Here is a 22,706-nt window from a genome sequence, read left to right as displayed (position 1 = left end):
TCCATTCAGTAGATTGCCCTTTAGTTTTGTTGATTGTTTCCTTCATCGTTCAGAAAATTTTTATTTTGATGTCGCCCCAATAGTTTATTTTTGTTTTTATTTTCCTTGCCTCAGGAGACATATCTAGAAAAATGTTGCTATGGCCAATGTCAGAGAAATTACTGCCTGTGCTCTCTGCTAGGATTTTTATCGTTTCAGGACTCACATTTAGCTCTTTAATCCATTTTAAATTTATTTTTGCGTATGGTGAAACAAAGTGGTCCAGTTTTATTCTTTTGCATGTGATTGTCTTGTTTTCCCAACACCATTTGTTGAAGAGACTGCCTTTTGCCCGTTCTTCCTTTGTCTAAGATTAATTGACCATATAAATATGGGTTTATTTCTAGGTTTTTTTGTTCTATTCCATTGATCTATGTGTCTATTTTTATGCCAGTACCATACTGTTTTAATTATTACCACTTTGTAATATAACTTGAAAACTGGAACTGTGATGCCTCCAGTTTTGTTTTTCTTTTTCAAGATTGCTTTGGCTATTTGAGGTCTTTTGTGGTTCCCTACGAGTTTTGGGATTGTTTGTTCTAGTTCTCTGAAAAATACTGCTAGTATTTCGATAGGGATTATATTAAATACGCAGATTTCTTTGGGTAGTACAGACATTTTAATATTTTTTCTTCCAATCCATGAGCATGGAATATTTTTCCATTTCTGCATGTTGTCTTGAATTTCTTTCATCAGTGTTTTTATAGTTTTTAGAGTACAGGTCTTTTACCTCTTTGGTCAAGATTATTCTTGAATATTTTATTGTGCTTTTTTAACAACTGATAATCAATTTATTAAAAAGGTTGATTTAAGCATCTGCAATGGTGACCTCAATCTCGACTCCTGGCTCAATACCGATGGAAGTAATCTGCTTAACAATCTCAGAAGGAATGTGCAAATCAATGAGTCACTTGTGGATCCTCATCTGAAAATGATCCCAAGTCTTAGAACCCTCACCACAAGTTTTTCTTGTAGTGATTCTCAGAGTCTTGGTAGGCATCCAAACTGGTGCTTTCACTTTGAGATTCTTTTCCTTTGCCCCTCCGATCAAGTCAGCACATACCTTCCCCAAAGATTTTCTGTTGCAGCTGGTTAGAGTAATTCTAATTCAGTGAATCACCATCTCTGGTTCCCTGGGTGTCTACCCAGTGTCTCTAAAAGCCATGATTGTGGCACAGCTTCCAGACTGACTTGTTCCTCAGTGAGAGCAAACAGCGGTGAGTCAAGGGCAAGAGTGGGGCATCCAGAGCTCTGCTATAGCTGTGACCATGTCTTCCTCAAAGAGCTGAATATTTTACTGTTTTTTTTTAAAGATTTTATGTATTTAATTGACAGAGAGAGACACAACAAGAGAGGGAATACACGCAGGGGGAGTGGGAGAGGGAGAAGCAGGCTTCCCGCGGAGCAGGGTGACCGATGCGGGGCTCGATCCCAGGACCCCGGGATCACGACCTGAGCCAAAGGCAGATGCCTAATGACTGAGCCACCCAGGCGCCCCAGTATTTTATTATTTTTGGTGCAATTTTAAATGAAATTGTTTTCTTTACTTTTTTTTTAAGATTTTATTTTATTTATTTGGCAGAGAGAGAGATAGCGAGAGAGGGAACACAAGCAGAAGGAGTGGGAGAGGGAGAAGCAGGCTTCCCGCTGAGCAGGGAGCCCGATGCGGGGCTCGATGCGGGGCTCGATCCCAGGACCCCGGGATCACGACCTGAGCCGAAGGCAGACGCTTAACGACTGAGCCACCCAGGCGCCCTGAAATTGTTTTTTTAATTTCACTTCCTGCTGCTTCATTATTAGTGTATAGGAATGCAACAGATTTCTGTACATTGGTTTTGTATCCTGTGACTTTACTGAATTCATTTATCATTTCTAGTAGTTTTGTGGTGGAGTCTTTGGGGTTTTCTATATAAAGTATCACGTTACCGGCAAATAATGAGAGTTTTACTTCTTCCTTACCAGTTTGGATGCCTTTTATTTCTTTATGTTGCCTAATTGCTGTAGCTAGGACTTCCAGTGCTATGTTAAATAAAAGTGGGGAGAGTGGTACGAGAGTTTTTGACTTCTTCTTTGATTTCTTGGTTGAGCAATTTATATTTATAAAGTAAATCTGCATTTGTCAGGGTGTCTCCCTCTCTGTACCAGGAAGACAAGGATGACTAAATCTCTCGAAGTGCTTATCAATGGAGAAGGCAACAAATTAAATCTGCATAACAACCATATCCTCCTTTACTGTGCTTTTCCTGGTAACTTCCCACAGCTGGCTCCCCACCTCTATCATCTTCCTTGGTCTTTAGCTGGAGGTGGATTTAAGGTGGTGGCTTGGACCATTTTAGGAAGTTATTTGATTTTCCTGGGTATCTGCCATGTATACAGGAGTTATACATGTTGTTAATTTTCTGTTTGCTTTTCTCCTATTAATCTGTCTCTTACTATGCGGGAGGAGAGTTCCTCAGCCAAGAACCTAAAAGATTAGAAGGAAAATTACTCTTCCTCCCTCATAGCCATAGAACCAAAATCATGAAATAAGGAGGTGATTCAGGCAGAATGAAATTCAGGACTACTGTAGTCAAAATAACAAAATCCTTTATTGATGCTCAGCAAGGAGGGATTATATATTCTAGTTACGACTTGTAAGGAAATTTTAAAAGTCCTGCCAGCAATAGGCCCCTCGTATGAATAGAGAAAGGAGAAGTTTAACACAATTTAATATCGCATAAGCATGATCACATTCACATGTGTATAAGGTAGCATAACAGTCTGGACAGACTTACAAAGTCTGGACAGAATTTCACATAAATGTATACATTAGAATAGAAGAAAGAACAATGAAAAGTTCTCTTATCTCCTTGAGAGACACGCACTGTGGTGTTGCTTGTATATTTCCTGAGAGACTTAATTTCACAAGTGTCTGCTTATATTTCCAAGGGGCAGAAGATATGTGAATTGAATTATAAAATCAAAAGGGTTAGCCTCCTCTTCAGCTATTTCAACTTTCAAGAGATATCCTAAGGAGAGAAGGATCCTCAAAGAGAATTTTGTCATTTTACCCTTACAATCTACATTTGTCATTTATGATTCTTTTTATTGTTTAAATATATTCACATGTGTTTACTATTTATAAAATTTATCTGTTTAAGTATATGTGGTTCTGCTGAGGGTTTAGTTCTTCTCAACTAATATTTGTTCACATTACCAGGGAGATCTAATTCCTGTGTTCTCCTTTCAGGCATTCACTCACAAGTGTAGACATTTGGTTCAGAATGAGTTGCCCCAAGATGTGTCACTTTGGCATGCAGATTATTTCAAACTGAAAACAATTAAGGCCCAAATGACTCAGGAAGAAACTTTGATCTCCTCCCCCCGACAACTGCCTAAGAGAATTTAGATGGAAGACTTGCTCCAGAAAGAGAGCAATCACCACAGATAACGACATTATAATATGAAATAGGGATGGCAGACAGGTATTTAGCAAAGTCTGTTTGTTAAAATTCCTCTCTGTGTTTCATTGTTTCTGTGTGGCCTAGCAATCATTTGTTTACCAAACATTTATTATTTTTCATCTTCCTGTGAATTGCCTTCCTTCCTTTTGAAGTCCCAGACTCCTAACCCCTTCTTCTTTGTTCAGGATGACACACCTCATTTTTCCTATCTTTGGGACCATTCATGTTTATGTGGATTCCCTGTAGTTAAGTAATTAAATCTGATTTTTTTTTCCTGTTGATCTATCTCATGTCAATTTAATTCTTAGATCAATCAGAAGAACCTTGAACAATAGAGAAAATTTTTATTCCCAACACAAGCATATATCAAGGGGATAAGAATGGAGGCAGGAAGGGCACCTGGCTGGTTCAGTCAGCAGAGCATGTGACTCTTGATCTCAGGGTTGTGAGTTCAAGCCCCATGTTGGGCATAGAGTTTACTTTAAAAAAATGGAGGCAGGAAGATCTATGGAAATGTTTGGTTGAAAGGAAACATTTTCTTAAAGCATCAACACAGTCTACCATGTCATAAACTTTTAGCCATACTTGCTCAATAAGAGGATATAAGAAAAGATAAAGGCAGCCTATTTTGCTAGAATCACTCAAGACAAATAGCAGAAACTAGCAAAACCCTAGACAAATGTATGGTATTGGTTGTAAAAGTCACACGCCCATCCTTAGACTGAATCAGCCCTGGAGAGAAAACAGGCTAAACTATTAGGTTTTTCTGAATGACAGAGATGTTCTAGGTAGTTTGTGAATTGGCCCTTATCAGTAATATTATCTTGGCACACATAATTCTAAATCTCAGTTCCTTCTTCTTGAAAGAAAAAGAAAAAGATGAGAGAGACATGTCTAGGGCTCTTCTCTTCCCATTTAGAGTTATAAAAGATTCTGAGACTCTTTAAAATAATAGTTATTGGGGTACCTGGGTGGCTTTGTTGGTTCAGCATCTGCCTCTGGCAGGATGGGGGGTGGGATTTTAGATCACATTAATAGAAGTCTATCAAGTGGGAGGATTAATAGTCTACTGTGGAGCTTGTGCTGGTCAAAATACATGTAGAGCAACATATTCAGCTCTGTATATGCATGTTGCAGTGTTTTACACAGATTCTAAACTTAATTCTTACATTATCTCTGTCTAAAGTAAACAGGCCTATCTTCAAATATTTGAGGAACTGTCATATTAAAGTGGGATTATATGTATATCTGTAACAGGGAAAAACTTTATGTTGCCTCTATTTCCCTTGCTGCTGTGACCTATAGATTAGAAACTTCTGCTTAGCCCTGCAGGTAGGGATATTAATCATCGAAGGAATTTTGCTTATAGCTAAGATTTACAAAAACTGTTCTTTACCCAAAAATCTACCTTACCTGAGGAGGTAAGGAAGTAGCCAGAGTAGTCATCATCCCAGTTCCTCAAGATTGGGGAATGATCATAACTCAGGGGGAAATTGAAACTGTGTCCCATAGAGTTAATGAGGCAGAAACTAGCAAGAAATTTAAAGCTTGATTTTCAGAGAACAATTTCCTCCAATCTACTATTGTTCCTTTTTTTTTTCCCCAAAGATTTATTTATTTATTTGAAAGAGAGAGAGAGAGAGAGCAGGGGAAGGGGCAGAGGGAGAGAGAGAATCCTCAAGCAGACTCCCCACTGAATGTGGAGCCTAATGTGGGGCTCCATCCCAGGACCCTGAGATCATGACTTGAGCCAAATCAAGAGTCGGCCACTTAACCAACTGAACCACCCAGGTGCCCCAGCTATTGTGTCTTTTTAGACCCCATTAACAAACTCACTAGCTATCTCTGTAGAAGCCTGGACTCAAGGTCAACTGATAGGGTTCCAGCCTATGCACAAGCAAGGTCTTGCATTCCTTACTCAAGATAACAAGCCCCAGACTCCATCCAGTTTATAACAGCTCTCAGAATATGCCCATAGCCCCTTCTCCTTGTCCTAAAATAACCTCCTAAAGTCAGGGGCTGAAGTTTTCCTCATTCTGATGTTAAGTCTTCACCCCAAAGTGAACATGGGATATATGTTACATGTATGTGTGCTCAATGTGCATGCTCCATTTTGCCTCATGAATAATAAGTTTTTCCACCCTTTTCATCAGTGTATATGTAATCTTCCAACCCTTATGGTTATAAAAACCATGTCCTCTACCCCTTCAGGGAGGCATAGTTGAGGCTTGTCCTCCCATCTTCTCCTTTGGCTGTCTCTCAAATAAATCCTTTTCTTGCTGCATACTTGATGTCTCAGTGATTGGCTTTGCTGCACATTGGGCAGATGGATTTGGGTTCAATTACGTATCTTTTACAGTTTCTGTGGGTGGAAGTCAAGTCAATGCATAGGAGTTATGGAAGGCAAATTTCTGCTCAACAAAAGGAAGATTATCACATTTTTCTTCTCCAAAGGACTTCCAGTCATTCAAAATATTCAAGCAGAACCTGAATGCTCACCCAGCCCAGATGTTGTAGAAGGGGTGTTTCCTTGGATGAGAAGTCTGGTTGAATTTCTTAGTTCCCTTTCCAATTCTGTGATCCTGGGACTCTCCTAATTGACAATCTAATTATGATTCATCTTTCTTTGAGAGACTTTGTCTCTTCAACTTTTAGAAAGAGTTCTCAGAAATACCAAGTGCTTATGACAGGACAGTATTAGTTTTGGGAAAGTGCATGTCACCCCAGGTAATAAATGATGAAAGGACTGGGATGTTAGAGACTGTCTTCTAGCCTCCAGTCCCTGTCTCTCTACATTTTAGGTCCTCTGGTCCTCCGGGACTTATAAAAACTGTGCTGTTCCTTTGTCACCCTTGATTTCTTTCTTCTCTGCCTGATTAAAATATCTGTGTTTATTTCCATAGTCAATAGCCCCTATTGTTGGTCATTAGCATACACACATTCACACACAAGCTAAAACTGGGCTATAAGCACCTTTTTTTTCGGATTAAAATGTTTTATCTTCTATGCAGGGTGGAGGGTGTTTATCTGAGCTTCACAACCAAAGGTAATAATCTTCGTGTAGGTCACAGTTTCTCCTGAGAATCTTAGAGAAACACAGAGACGATTAGTGCCTGGTTATACTTCTATGTATATTGTAAGGGAGGAAAAAAATAATTTTTCTTGTACTTTTCTAAATTCTTAGATGGGGATCCCATAACTCAAGACAGAACAACTAGAGAAAAAAGTTTATTAACACATATATCTCATGTATACATGGGAGACGGCCAGGAAAAAGAGATGGCTTAAAATTTGGGCTTAAATATCATCTTCACTGGAAAACATAAAAGGAACTTCAACAAAGCAATACAGGTATGAACAACTGAATAGAAAAGTGAGCAAATAATGCAAACAAACAATTCACAGGAAATAAATAGAAATAGCCAATAAACACATTAAAATATGTACAGGTTCATTAACAAGTTAAGAACCCAACGGGCCTCAGTAGTTGAAGGGAAATGGCATAGTCAAGAACACAGGTGGACTGGCTGGTTCCGCATTTGGCTTTATATCAAAAAAATTCAGTGGGGTGCCTGGGTGGCTCAGTCGGTTGAGCGTCTGCCTTTGGCTCAGGTCATGATCCCAGGGTCTGCAGATCGAACCCTGCATTGGGCTCCCTGCTCAGTGGGGAGTCTGCTCCCTCTCCATCTGCCTGCCTCTCCCCCTGCTTGTGCTCTCTCTCTCTCTCTCTCTGCCAAATAAATAAATAAAATCTTTAAAAAAGTCAGCTACACCCTTGGAGGAATTTTTATCCTCAATTCGACTGCCTTCATGAAGCAATACTGCTAGCTCAGTGGGGTTCTTGATTCACAGATGTTCTCCTAAATTTCTAGGCTTGATTTACTGAGAGCTCAACTAAATCAAAACATTATGGTGTCCATCAAGCCGCTACTGATGTTCAGTCTTAGTTCCAGCTACTTGTAAACAAAAGTGGATGCTGTTACTCCACTCAGTGGACAGAACTTAAGAGCTCTGGCCAATATGTCCCTTAATTAATCTTTTTTTACATTTTGGGCTGCTGCCAATGTCCCAGGTATCTGGTCTGCCACTTAGAAAACTACGGACTGGTAGATGAAAATATACCCCTCTTTGGAGCCATGAACTGTGGAAACAAATTCAGCTGACAATCAGACAGACTGAGTCACTAATGTAAATGTCTATAGTAAGGGCCTATTCTCTGATGAGACCAAAGGGAATCGAGATGCTGATCAAGCCTGCTCAGATGGCCATCATCACTAGCTAAATTTATCATTGTACTGAAGATGGGAACATATCCACTTTTGTAGACTGGGCATAAGTTAAAGGACTGTGTGTTTCTGGTGCAGAAGTTAGCACTTCATGCCAAACTTGCGACTTGCCAAAAGTTGACCCATTTGACTCACAGCAGGAAGACATGTTGCAAGAGTCATTGCTCCTTCCTTCTTCTGGCAAATTGACTAAATGGAATCTTGATTCCTTTTTTAAGGCTATCTGTGGTACTTCATTACTGTCAACACTTTTTCTGGTCATGGTTTTGCTGTTTCAGTCCAATCAGATAACTTTGGCCACCCATTTGTGACCCTGAAATCAAAACTGTACCATGTTCCACTTTCCAAACCATCTACAGTCTGATAACAGTTTGCTTTTTGTCATAAAAGTCACCCCCAAATGGGCTGGTGATCATGGTATTTGATGGACATTCATGTCCCTTAGCATCTTCAGGCTTCTGGCATCATTGAGAAGTGGAATACATTTTTTAAAAATCATCTAAAAATTACTTCTGACTCGACCAATCTTCTCTCTTCCTGGTCCATACCTTTTGATAAGATAATTTGGTTGCAGAATGTGGTGTAGCGGCAGAAAAATTTTCCCTTCCTCTATTCTAGGTTATTAGGTCTAGTAATTATATTGATATAAAACAGATTAACAGGAGAAAAACAAATTTAATTTTATACATATGGTCGACCCCAAAAATATGAGATCATAAGGCAGTCAAGCAATTGAGGCTTCTATAACACCCTGAGCAAAGGAAGTAAGTGTCTGGGGACACAAAGGGAAGGAAGGCCATTAGCAGGAAAGTAAGGAGATGTTTGGGAAACAAAGGTTGCCCTGTTATGCAGGTAAGTTTCTCAAGTAAAAAGATATCTCTAGTAATATCTCTCTTCCTGGTACAGCCCCCCCCCCCGCCCCCCTTTCCAATGTAAATTTAGGCAGTTGTGGAGAGGTAAAAACTTTTCCTGAATCTGGTGAGTTTTGATTGGCTTTAGCTCAAAATAATCTCCATGCCAAAGTGACATATTTTAGGGTGGTAAATTCTGCTCTCCTTCAGTGGCCATTCCAGAATGGGTTGATCTGTTGGCTTCCCCTTGGGTTATAATCAGAGAAAAGGGGAGAGAAAATATATAAATCTATTTGGAAGATTCAGGATTCTTCCCTGACCGTTCCTGGCGTTGTGTCTTTTTCTCCTACCAATAACCTCAATTAGACCTGACTGATACACACTCTGGGTGGTAGGCCGGCCAGAAGGAGTGCTAAGAGATTCAAAGATAATTTTGGTTCAGCAACCTGGATTCTAGCAACATGGATACCTGTATGCGCATTCATCAGGGACCTCTACATCACCCCTAGAGAACATGGGGATAAGGGAATGGCCATCTGTTGATGGCCAAGTTCTGTTTGCTGTATTGTAAGTAATAAAGTAATTTGCCTCCGAAGAAAATCATCTTCTGCTAAAACAGAAGAAGGATGTGGAGAAGGCTGGTTATGGAAGGTGAGCCAGAAAAGCTAGGTAAAAAAGGGTAGGGTTTGTTAGGCAGAGTTAAGTAGGGCCTTCTCCATTGATAAGATTCTCTTGTGATTTAGAGTCATTCTTCTCTTCCTGGTACTGAGAGAGAGAGAGAGAGAGAGAGAGAGAGAGAGAGACACCCTTACAAATGGAGATTTCCTTTATAAATGTAAATTTCCCTGACAAAAGGTAAATTCCACTCTATTCTCAGAGCTTCTCTCATATCTGCTGTTTCTCAAAATCAGCAGCTAAAAATAATCCTTGTGCCAAAGAGACATAATTAGGGTAGCATATTCTGGTCTCCTACAGTCATATTTGGGGTGGCATATTCTGGTCTTCTGTAATATAAATACTCGTAGTCATCCCTAAGTGATTTTTATATACATGAGGAGATTAGACTCAGTGATAGTTAAAAGAATTGAAAACAGGCTACTTAGAAAAGTGGTGGAATCACCCTCGTTGCTAGATTTAATTACTGGGAGACATTGCAAAAACTAATCTCTACTGCTTAGAATTCTAGGTTTGGGTTAATTGACCCCTGAGGCTGTTCCAGTGCTAATTCTTTAGTATTATATTGCACACCCAAGGGAGTAAATCACTTTTATATAGATGTGGATGGATCACAAAGCAATAAAAATGCTAATGCTCTGGAGACAAATCCAGAGCTTTCTAGTGTGCAGGTTGCTTTTGGACCTCGGTGGGAGCTGCTCACCCATGGTGCAAGCACCAAACATTTCCAGTTGCCAGTTGCCTGATTCCACAGAAATGCTGACTTCTGGGGGAACATTTAAGTCACTTATTTTAAAGAACCAGTTACATTCATGGCCAGGAAGCACCTTTCTTGAGACACTTTCTTTATTGTAACTTTATTCGCAACTATTTTATCATAGGGAGTATGACTATTAAAAAAAAAAAAAGTATCCAAGGAAGATTTTTACTCTAGCTGCAATACTTTGGAAGTTTTTTTCTCACACCAAGTCTTAACTCCTTATGCTGCAGTTTAAAGCCTTTTCATCTTGTTCCCTTCTCGATAGAAGTTGGAGGCTAAATCATGGAATCTGATCAAAGATAAACTGGGGCATATTCAAATTTTAAGAATTAATTTGAACAAACATCAGTTTGAATCAGGCAGTACCAAACAAGAAGTGGTTAGAAGTACTCCACCGAAGGGAGCTCGGGACATTTTTTTAAAAGACAAAAGGCATAAACAAAGTAAAGAAATTATTGATTGGCTGTGGCTTAAAAATCACATTGGCTCTTTGTGATTGGTTCTCTTTAGATTTCAATTTTTATAACTTTGAGGCATTTACCGGCTTAGATTTTGTTTTGTTTTTTTTGTTTTTTTTTAATGTAGGGGCCATTAGAGCCCGACTTAGTCATTAGAGCCTCCTTGTTATCACTAATTGAACAAATCCACTGCATGCTGGTTTATTATTTTCACATCCGGCTGTTGATGACAAAAATGAGATTGTATTTAAGAGAAAAATTTTGATCTAAGAATGAGGTAAGTCATGTCCGGATGTCATCAGCTCACCTGTTCTCACTGATAAGAACTCAGTAGCTCAGCTGCTGAGGGGCCCTACTGGGGACTCATGGATAAAAACATATGAAAATAAATAAATGCATACATAAATAAATAAAGAAGCAGCAGCAACTATGGCAATGGGACATTGCGACTCTAAATACCAAGAGTTAGCTGAGAGTCTTCGGTCTGGGAAAGGCTAGGCTTTGTTGATCTAAACTAGCTCTCTGAGGACCTTGGGGCAATTAGCTCCTGCTGTAGTGAAGGTGAGTCTTTTACCAGCAGGGGCGAAAACTGTGCAGTGGTTCCTCAAAGAGTATCCTCTCTCCCATCAACATCAGCACCATCGGTCCCTAGCAACATGCTCTAGCAACAGGGGATTTTAGTTTTGTGTTTGGAGTTGGACATCAACTCTTGGGTGACTGAGCCATCGCTCCCAAGTACCAGCTTGTATAAAGATGCATGCAGAGGACGCTCTTAGGCAAGAGGCTTGAGCGATGGAATGTAGGACAGGCCCACAGGGACCCCCTGGCTGAATCCAGACAGGCCCGTCCAGCGACTCACCTCAAAATAGCCACCGGCCCTAACTGACCAATGGGCTACTTACAACCAGGCACAGTTACCAAAAAAGGGAAAATTCCATTCGTGGCCATACCTCCTCATCTTCCCCCTTTAAAAACAGCTCCCAGGGTGCCTGGGTGGCTCAGTCGGTTAAGCGTCTGCCTTCGACTCAGGTCATGCTCCCGGGGTCCTGGGATCGAGCCCCGCATCGGGCTCCCTGCTCAGCGGGGAGCCTGCTTCTCCATCTCCCTCTGCCCGCTGCTCTGCCTGCTTGTGCTCTCTCTCTCTCTCTCTCTCTCTCTCTTTCTCTCTGTCAAATAAACAAATAAAATCTTTAAAAAAATAAAAATAAAAAAATAGAAACAGCCCCCATCCACTGCCCCCTGGCAGACAACTTCTCCTCCACTGTTCTGCTCCTGGCTCTCGTGCAGTGTATTCAATAAACTTCTATCTCCTTTGCTCTGCCTCTGGTGAATTCTTTCCCCGCCTGCACCACCAGCCTCCATCTGATCGTCACCCCACATTTGGGGGCCCCCATCCCATCAGGAGAGATACTACATTTATTATTTTTTTATTTTAAATATTTTATTTATTTATTTGACAGAGAGAGAGAGAGAGCACAAGCAGTGGGGAGCAGCAGAGGGAGAGGGAGAAGCAGACTCCCCGCTGAGCAGGGGAGGGAGAGGGAGAGGGAGAAGCAGACTCCCTGCTGAGCAGAGAGCCCGATGCGGGGCTTGATCCCTGGGACTCTGGGACCATGACCTCAGCCACTTAACTGACTGAACCACGCAGCCACCACAGTATACCTCAACTAACTTTGGGCTTTATTCCTCTCATCTCCACTTCCCTGGAACAGTAGTGTAGCCGGGGCACGGGGCTGCAAGAGCATCTCACTCCAGAGGTCCCAAACAGACCAGGTTCAGCCACTGGCCACTGACAAAATCCAAAAGCAGAGAAATGGGCTGTGGTGAAATAAGAAAGGATTTATTTCAGTGAGGCCAACACCGAGAAGACAGCAGACTAGCGTCTCAAAAGACTGTCTCCAGAGTGCCAAAAATCCTTCCAGGTTTATAAGGACATTGTGGGGCAAAGGTGGGTGGGTACGTGCAGGTGGGCAATGAAGGTCAAATCGATCATTGTTTTGGTGTGGTGTCTTGCTGGCTCAGGGCAGTCCTTATTGTTTGAGGGGATAGTCTCTGGTCCTATGGGGTGGGGGTGGATAATTTGCCCTCAGGATCTTATGCCTAAGCCAGGAGACAGCTGGAAAGAAGAACCCAGCTAGAAAGTTTGAGGTCAAAATGGAGGCAGCCAAAGTCTTCTTTCAATAGTGTGATTAATCTATCATTGGTTTAGAGTATGTTATTTCTTTACCGGCTTATTAAGAAACGTTATCCTGTATGCTACTGGCTTGTGAAATTCCCACAGTGAACCTGTGTTAAATAAATCGCTGGCAAAGACAAATTCAGTCTCTGAGCATAATTTCGCCTTCCAACACAAAACAAAATCCGTTTTGTTACACAAATAAGGAAGCCGAGGTCCAGGGGGGTTAACTCAGGGCATTACTCTAGGTCACCCAGTTAACAGAATTGAAAAGGCTGAAGTTAGAATCTTTAGCTCTTTTTTTTCTCCTGTTTTGAACTGTTACTGTAGAATCCTGGTGGGCCTCGTGGCTTTTGCCCTTCAATGCACCGTGTCCACATTAGCATATGATTCTACACAAATCTGGTCTTTTCATCTGAGATTTTACCTTTTCTATCTCAATCAATTAACTTAAATAGATGAAAATGCAAATATCTCATGGAGTACTTAAGAGGATGAATCAAGTGACCTTGGATGTGGGGCACCTGACACTTGATGAAAACGTGGAGGGGCAGTAGGAAAAAAAACAAAAAAACCAAACCAAACCAAACCAAACCAAACCAAAACCCTCTTTGGGTTGGATTTAACTTATTTTCTTCTTTGTGTTTTTTAGAGATAACCCTGTTTGATCTCTCACATTTATAAAAGAAGCCTTAGATAAAATTGAAAGGTCTCTGTCAAAAACTCCTTGGCTTTGGTACATCCTACAGAGCTCCCCTTTGTCAGCTGTATGGGACCTTGGGTGGCTTGGAAATGGAGGGGCTCTGATAAAGACTGAAGTTTATTTTGGTAATGCGAATCAGAGCAAATTCAAATAAATCATCACTGTCTGTTAGAATCTTCTTCATCAGAGGATGACGATTTGGAGGAACGCTGCTATTAGCTGTGTCCTCCTGAAATGGACCAGCCCTGGACTGCGACCGCTGAGAGTGGGTTCGATGCCTGGAGATGGAGCTAATGGAGAAACACAGTAGATTCAAGAGGAGGAGGACAGGTAAGTCCCCTTCCTCCATAAAATCATGTCTGTACCTTCACCCTCTCATTTCGCAGGAAGAAGTATCATTTCTCCTGGCCCCAATTTACACTTAGACTTTTTATGTCAATACTTCTCTCCTGTTCTGGAGGCTTTCTTCATCGATACCTCTGTTCCCTTGCAGATTTAATGTCTTTTCTTGCATGGTTTTTTAACTCTCAGCTTGCAAACTTTTTACATTTGTCTGTGTAAGAATAGTGAAGGGGAGCAGAATATGCCACCCCAAAATATGCCACTTTGACATTAGGATTGTCTTGAGCTGGTTATTTTTAAAAAACAGCAGACACAGGAGGAGCTCTGAAAACCCAACAGAAGTTACCCTTTTGTAAGAGAAATTTATATTTATAAAGGAAATTTTCATTAGTAAGGGCGTCTCCCTCTGTACCGGGAAGAGAAGGATGACCAGATCTCTAGAAACTCACCAATGAAGGACACAGTGACTCAAATCTGCGTAACAGTCATATCCTCCTTTACCTTGCTTCTCCTGATAACTGGCTCCCTACTGCATCATCTTCTTTTGTCTTTAGCTGGAGATGGATTTAGGGTGGTGGCTTGGGCCATTTCAGGGAGTTACTCAGTTTTCTTGGGTATCTGCCATGTACACAGGAGGTATACATGTCATCAACCTTCTGTTTGGTTTTCTCCTGTCAATCTGTCTTTTTGGGGGGTGTCTCAGCCAAGGACCTTAGAAGGGTAGAGGGGAGGGCGCCTGGGTGGCTCAGATGGTTAAGCGTCTGCCTTCGGCTCAGGTCATGATCCCGGGGTCCTGGGATCGAGTCCCGCATTGGGCTCCCTGCTCCTTGGGAGCCTGCTTCTCTCTGCTCCTCTCTCTCCTCCTCTGTCTCTCATGAATAAATAAAATCTTTAAAAAAAAAAAAAAGAAGGGTAGAGGGGAAATGATTTTCCCATCTCCTTCTTTTAAGGAAAGAAAGTCTCCTTAATTCTGATATCCCCTGTAAGGACAGATACAAAATAAAAATAAGAGGCATAATTCTCCCTGTTAAAAAATAAAGGAAGAGATTTCCTCCCTCCCCTTTTGTTTCAGAATTTCTTTCTCTATCCTTTTCAAGTGTATAGAAAACTTAATATTGACTCAATCAGCTTGCTCTCCAGTCTCACAACTCAGGAACATTTCCTCAAGGACCTGGGAGCCATTTTTTTAAGATGCAACATCAAGGGAGATAACATCCCATTACTGTGTGAGGGTAAGACACCAACTTCAGTGGGCACTTTGCTCCAATTTGCAAAACTGCCGCCTGGCATTAAGACATGACAAATTTGTTTTCCTACTGGATAAAGCCGATCAACTAATATAGACGGTCTTCCCAATTTCCATGATAAAGGAAAAATAATATTAACAATTATTATTATAAGTTATATCTCCAATATTCTTCTTTTTCCCAGTTTCTTCAAGCTCTGTAAGCCCTTTCTCGTTGCTTATCATCCCTGCCTTGCAATTCTCTCCTCTGACCTCTGTTTAATTGTATTCTGCTTCTTCTCTTATCTCTTTGATTTTCCCTTCTCCCACTTCCCTTTTCCCATTATCCTGAGTGTAAGAATGACAGTAGCATGTGGCTTTGGCTCTTCACCTTTCTTCACACCTACCCTTTATGGTCTCATCCAGCGTTTAAGGATTGCAAGTCTACTTTCGGAGCATGTGCACCCCACAGTAGAGAACAGAATCTAGAGGCACCCAGTAGCCAGTCAGTAAACCTTTGTGGAAGGAATGAATTGTATAATTTTGACCCTTACCTCTCCCCAATTCACAAAGGACTGCCGAGTTAGATATCTCTATCTGGATGTTCTGCTCTATCTCCACACCTTCAGGGTCCCCCCCCCGCCCCACACTGTTTCCTATCTCTTTTAATAGTACAAACACCTCTCATCTGCACAGTTTACAAAATTGAAATCATCTTTGACTCCTCACACACTCTTGCCTACATAGCCAATCATCTGTAGGATGGGTCAAATTCTAACTCCAGGTAATTTGTAGGAAATGACCTAGTAACTAATCTTGCAGCATTTAGTTTCCTGGAAGCCAACTATTAAAGAAATTATCCCTCTCATCCTGTCTTTTAAACTAATACTTGTAAGGGTTTGTAAAAAAAAGACCAGAAAAAAAAAAAAAGGTTTTTAATTTGCCACGGCTGTCAATTTGTACTTTAGGCACAGATGCAGGCAGGAGAAAGATTTAGCAAACCTAATTTTAATATATAAATTACATTTTTTGCTATGAAACACCAGAGGTTTCAGTAAATCTGGAGGAGAAATGTTAAAAGGCAAAATTTAGTTTATTTTTAGCAATTTGACAAAGATATAAATGGCAAATACAGCAATATCTACCAAGGACAAAAAGATGTACTACTTTTTATTGAAATATTTTTAGTGACACCATGGTAACTCTTGCCTGTGAATAGAGTTATTCAGTTTCAAGGAGAAAAGATCAAAGTCAGATCATGGTTAGGTTACTGGTATATAATTCTGTTGTTGAACACATTTGTGGTTATTTGGGTTTTTTATACTGTTCAGAGTAAGGCCACTGTGTAGCTAGCACTCCTTCAATGAGCATTTTTCTCATTGAACACTTTGGTGCTCCCTGGAGCTGTACAATGAGATGGCAACCCTGAATGAGAAGACTGTATAGATCTCAACTCAATAGCCTTCCTTAAGAAACTAGAAAATGGAGAGGAAAATATAACTCTAACACAAGCAGAAAGAAGGAAATAATAAACATAAGTGTAAATCAATGGGAATGATCACAGAAACACAGTGGAGACGCTTAATTCACACACAAAAAAAGCAGGTCCTTCAATTAAAAAACAATAAAATTGGCAAACCTCTAGCAATACTGACCAAAAAAAGGAAAAAAAGCACACACAGATTGCTAACACTAGGGATGAACAGAAGATTTAACTACAGACCCTCCAGGCCCTAAAAGGGTGTATGTGAATGCTACAAACAACTCTATACACAGACATTCAATTAGAAAAGATGGACCGATCCCTTAAAAAATATAGATTACTCCAACTCACTGAATATGAAATAGATAATTTAAAGTTCTATAGCTATTAAAGGAGTTGATTTTGTAATTTAAAAACTGCCAAAATGATATCAATAATCCCAGATGATTTGACTGGAGAATTCTATCAAAGGAGATGAACAATCTCTTCCAGGAACTAGAAAAGGAAGGACCACTTTCCAACTCATTTCATGAGGACTGTATTAACATAATGCCAACTTGAAAAAAAACAGGCCAAAAAAAAAGAAACTACAAGCCAAGTCCTTCATGAATATAGATGCAAAAGTCCTTAATAATATTAGCAAAAATAAATCAACTATATACAAAAAGAATTCTATAGCACGACCAAATATTGTTTATTCCAGGGATGAGAGGCTATATCAATATTAAAAAATATTCAGTGTAATACACTATATTAACAGGCTAAGTAACAGTCATATAATCATGCCAATCAATGAAGAAAAAGCATTAAAAAAATTCATTTTGGCTCAGTTGGTTAAGCATCTGACTCTTGGTTTTGACTCAGGTCATGGTCTCATGGTTGTGACCACATCATGGATGGCACATGGCCGGAACTAGTTTCCCATGGTAAGAGTAAGAGTTTGCAGACAAGCAAGCAAGGGAAGAAGGCCAGAATGATTTATGGTGTACTGGAGTAGAGTCCATGCTTAGATAACCAAATGATTTAATTAATAAATAAATGGAGGAAAAGAGACAAATCCCCACGAAGAAGAATTCCAATTCCATAATTTATGTAGATATTTTACCTGCAAGAAGATAGCGTAACTCTCCACTTCATAAGTGTGCACTAGGCATAGTGACTTTCTACCAGTATGGGAAAGGCAAGGGGAACAGAGTAACTTTATAGTGGAAAAACTAACACTACCTCAAGCTAGGTGATCAAAGGTAGTATCAATGGTGATGTCATGTTGATACTATAGACCCTTGACATGGTATGATGAAAACAACACATTGCTTCTGTAGCCTTTCTCCCCAAAATCCATAACCCAGTCCAATCTAGGGAAAAACATCGGACAAATCACAATTAATGGGCATTCTACAAAATACCTGACCAGTACTTCTCAAAACTGTCAAGTCATAAAAAGGAAAATCTGAGAAACTGTAATAGCTAAGGAGACATGACAATTGAGTGTCATCCTGGATGGAAAATCTGGAACAGAAGAAGAACATTAGGTAAAAATGAAGGAAATCTAAAGTATGGACTTAGGTAATAATAATGTATCGATATTGCTTCATTGATAATGGCAAATATACCAATCTGAGATAAGATGTTAATAACAGGAGAAACTGGTTGTTGGATATTGGAACTCTCTGTACTACCTTCACGACTATTTTATAAATCTAAAACTATGCTAAACTTCATTTAAAAGTGTTAAAGAGTAAGTTTAGAGCTAGGGCTTAATTGCGTGGTTTGTGGTGAAAGGACAGTTCCTAAACAAGAGCTGTTTCATTTAGAAATGCACCCACTAATGTTTCAAGTAAAGAATGGCAGTTTCTTCTCAAAATATGATTGTTCAGAGCCACAGAGACTAAAACAAAGGGAATTGAGGATATTATGATGGCAGGAGAGCCTAAAGACTGCTTTGCTTCAGCTTAGGCATTTAGAATGCCCAAGAAGCAGTGAAGAATGTTCTTTTTTTTTTTTTCCTGTTTATCTTAGAAAATGTTAGAAGTTGTTCCTTTGAGAGACACTATAGATAGTGTATCAAAAATATAATTCCGGGCATTATTTCAGTACACACAGTCAACCATTCCCAGGGCTCTAAATGATGAGATAGGAGGCAAAAATGTACCTCAAGTAAGGGTATGTTGGGCAGAAAGTACTCCGGGACTCATGAAATAGTCATCGGAGGCCATTTTGGCTTCTGAAGGTGTATGGTGATCCTTTGAAAGGTTCGAAGTCCATTTGGGAAGGTATCTCTTTCAAATTTCAGAGGTGGACACTTCAGGCATGATGTACAGCTTTCTGGCAAACTAAATATACAAAGATCTCCTGAACCTGCTCAGTGTTCACATAGCCTGGGAATAATCCCAGTTTAGCATAGAATCCTATGCAATTGGTAATGTTGAGCTGCTTTCATGTGATCTGGTTTGAGGCTGGACTACTTAATAGGGATACCTTAAGCTACATAGCAATCAAAAGGTGCTATCTGTTGGCTGCTTTCTTGTATGATAGTGTTGATGAGAATGTGTTGGGAAAAGAGAAGAGGGATTACAAAGGGAAATTTTCTGGAGTCATTTCAAGACCTCTTTGTCTTCCTGGAGCAATCAGGCCTGCTCCTAAGAAACTAATGTTCACATCCAAGAGAGTTTTTTAAAAAAGATCACCACACAACTCCATGCAAGCTATAGGGATGGTTCATTCTGTATATTTAACCCCTCAGTTGAGATTTGCAAATCTGTAAAGACTCCAAGTTGTTTTGGACTTTTTTTTTCATTTCTGTAAATTCTGTAGATGTGTTTGTAAATTCCTGTTTGTTTATTTCTAGGAAGTGTGGGTGGGCGGGGGGTGGGGTGGGGAGAGGAAGGTCCTTATCTCCAACTGCTCCCATTAGTCTCTATGAAGTAATCTAATTTTGTCCACTGTTCTGCTTGCAATGTTTTCCTTCCTACATCCGTTCTACATAATTAAAAATTATTCCTTACAAGTCTGTCTGATGAGTAATGACTTTACCATCAAATCCCCATGCTCCCACAGAGTGAAATTATAGAGAGGCAGTTAAATTTGCTTGAAGAGCAATGGAAATAACTTTTGGAATCAAAGAAGTGAGAAAGAAATCTAATCCAGCATGTTCTCTTAGGCTCTTAGGATTTAGTTGTGTGTGTCCACAAGTGCACACATATCATGCAAGACAGGACCCTTAGTTGTCTGAATTAACTGACTATGACTTATGTTAGAGGATTGTGTTATCCTTAATTAGGAAATGATCCTATTTACTCTGGAAGTCCTATTTCTCCTAATCAGTTGATTATATAAGCATCCCATTTTTTTATGCTACGTGTTTCTAAAAGCATTTGTTTCTAAAAACACTTCTTTAAAATGATAATACCATTTGAAATATACTTAAGGGAACTTGGTACACCATACCACCATTTTTCCTTTCCAAAAAGGGTTAGTGAAGACACACTCCTTTTTTTTTTGAATTGAGATATAATTCACATATAACATCGTGTAAGTTTGAGGTATATATGTAGATTTGATACATTTACGTATTGCAATATGATTATACCGAACCTTTAGCTAACACCTCTATCACATCACATACTTAGAATTTCTTTTTTTGTGGTGAGAACATTTAACATTTAGTGTCTTAACAATTTTGAAGTACATAATACAATATTGTTGACTGTGATCATTATGCTGTGCTATATATAGATCTCTAGAACTTATTTATCTTCCAGTTGTAACTTTGTACACTTTAAAAACAGCTCCCCAATTTTCCCACCTGCTAGCCCCTGATAACCACCATTCTACTCTGTTTCTGGGAGTTTGGCTTGTTTAGATTCCACTTATAAGTGATATCATAGACTTTTTTTATTTTTTATTTTTTATTATTTTTTCATAGACTTTTTTTCTAAAATAGCATCTTGGGGTTTTTTTTTTAAGATTTTGTTTTTATTTTCATTTTTATTTACTAAGCTCTATACCCAACATGGGGCTTGAATTCACAACCCCGAGATCAAGAGTCACGTGTTCTAAGAGAGACTTAGTGAGCCAAGGTGCCCCAATATCATACAATATTTATCTTCTCTGTCTACTATCTCACTAAGCATAATACCCTCAAGGTCCAACCGTGTTGTCACAAATGTAGGATGTCCTTATTTCTCATGGCTGAATAATATTCCAGTGTGTGTGTGTGTGTGTGTGTATCACATTTTCTTTATTCATTTATCCATCAATGGACACTAAGGTTGTTCCCATAACTTGGTGTATATCTGCACTTCCATGTTTGTTACAGCATTATTCACAATAATATATACCCAAAGGTGAAATTGCTGGATCATGTGGTAGTTGTATTTCTAATGATGATTAGTGATGTTGGCCATCTTTTCATCCATCTGGATATCTTCTTTGGAAAAATGTCTGTCGAGGTCCTCTGCCCATTTTGAAATCAGATTGTTTGGGTTTTTTGTTGTTGTTGTTGTTAATTGAGTATGAATTATTTATACATTCTGGATATTAACTCTTTATCCAATACATGGTTTTCAAATATTTTTTCCCATTCCATAGGGTGCCTTTTCATTTGTTGATTATTTCTTTTGCTGTACAGAAGCTTTTAGTTTGATTGAGTCCCACTTGTTGTTTTTTATTTTGTGCCACATCTGCATTTGGTGTCATATCCAAAAAGTCATTACCAAGGCTAATGTCAAGGAGCTTCATCCCTCTCTTTTCTTCTAGGAGTTTTGTAGTATCAGGTCTTATGTTTAAGCTTTTAATCTATTTCAAGTTAATTTTTGTGTGTGGTGCAAGTTAATTTTTGTGTGTGGTGTAAGATAAGGGTCCAATTTCATTTTTCTGCCAGTGGTTATCCAGTTTTCCCATCACCATTTGTTGAAGAGACTCTCCTTTCCCCACTGAGTGTTCTTGGCTCCATGTCAATGTTAAACAATCATATATGAAGTGGTTTATATCTGGGCTCTCTATTATGTTTCATTAGTTTATGTGTCTATTTTGATGCCAGTACCATACCAGTTGAATTACTTTAACTTTGTAATATAGTTTGAAATCAGGAAGCATGAAGCCACCAGCTTTGTTACTCTTTCTCAAGATTGTGTTGCCTATTTGGGATCTTTTGTGGTTACATTCAAATTTTAGAATTGTTCTTTTTATTTCTGTGAAGAATGCCATTGAGAGTTTAATAGAGACTGCACTGAATCTATAGATGGCTTTGGGTAGTATGGACATTTTCACAGTATTAATTCTGATCCATTAACACAGTACATCTTTCCATTTGTTTGTGTCTTCTTTCATTTCTTTCATCAAAGTCTTGTAGGTTTCATTGTACAGACCTTTCACTTCCTTGGTAAAATTTATTCCTAGGTATTTTATTGTTTTGATGCTATTGTGAACGGGATAGTTTTCTTTATTTCTTTTTCAGATATTTCATTGTTAGTGTATAGAAATGCAACTGACTTCTATATGTTGACTTTACTTCCTGCAACTTCACTGAATTCACTGATTAGTTCCAGTAGTTTTTTGGTTGAGTCTTTAGGATTTTCTACATATAAGATCATATCATCTACAAATAATGACAGTTTTACTTCTTCCTTTCCGACTTGGATGCCTTTTATTTCTTTGTGTTGCCTAATTGCTCTAACTAGGATTTAAGTACTATGGAATGAGTGGTAAGAGTGGGTACCCTTATTTTGTTCCTTATCTTACAGGAAAAGCTTTCTTTCTGGGATTATCTCGCATCTTTACAAAATTTAATCTTCCCATTCATGATCATTGTGTTTCTCTGTCAAGTCTTCTTTTACCTTCTTTAATGTCATTTCATAATTCTCTTCTTTATTTTTATCTTATTCATTTATTTATTTATTTTTAGAGGGAGAGAGGGGAGGGGCAGAGGGAGAGAGAGAGAGAATCTTAAGCTCCACGCCCAGCATGGAGCCTGATGTGGGGCTCGATCTTACAACCCTGAGATCATGACCTGAGCTGAAATCAAGAGTCAAACTGACCGAGGCACACAGGTGCCCCATTCCATAATTCTCTTCTTAAAGGCTATCTATTGCTTTTCTTGTTTTAGTCTAAGGTAGCAAGGTAAATTATTAAAATATTTTGATGGTATTCTGAATAGGATTATTTTTTCTTTTTTTTTTTTTGGGTACAGTATACTTTATTGATGGTACATGACAAGGTAGGGCTCCCCAAGCCCCTCCCCTTCTTCAGGGGGTCTGGGATGGAA

The 22,706-nt window shown here is 39.3% G+C and overlaps 1 pseudogene; it reads right to left on the bottom strand.

The window, feature by feature from the left end:
• Positions 1-847: 847 nt before the first annotated feature.
• LOC114197008 (small ribosomal subunit protein uS10 pseudogene) lies at positions 848-1,204 on the bottom strand (annotated as a pseudogene).
• Between the last annotated feature and the right edge of the window lie 21,502 nt (positions 1,205-22,706).

This window comes from Eumetopias jubatus, unplaced genomic scaffold, assembly GCF_037043125.1.
Source record: "Eumetopias jubatus isolate StellerSeaLion01/CBP00866 unplaced genomic scaffold, mEumJub1_p1.0 scaffold_11, whole genome shotgun sequence".
Lineage (NCBI taxonomy): Eukaryota > Metazoa > Chordata > Mammalia > Carnivora > Otariidae > Eumetopias > Eumetopias jubatus.
Note: the sequence above shows the minus strand (reverse complement) of the source record. Positions and strands in the feature narration are given on the sequence as shown.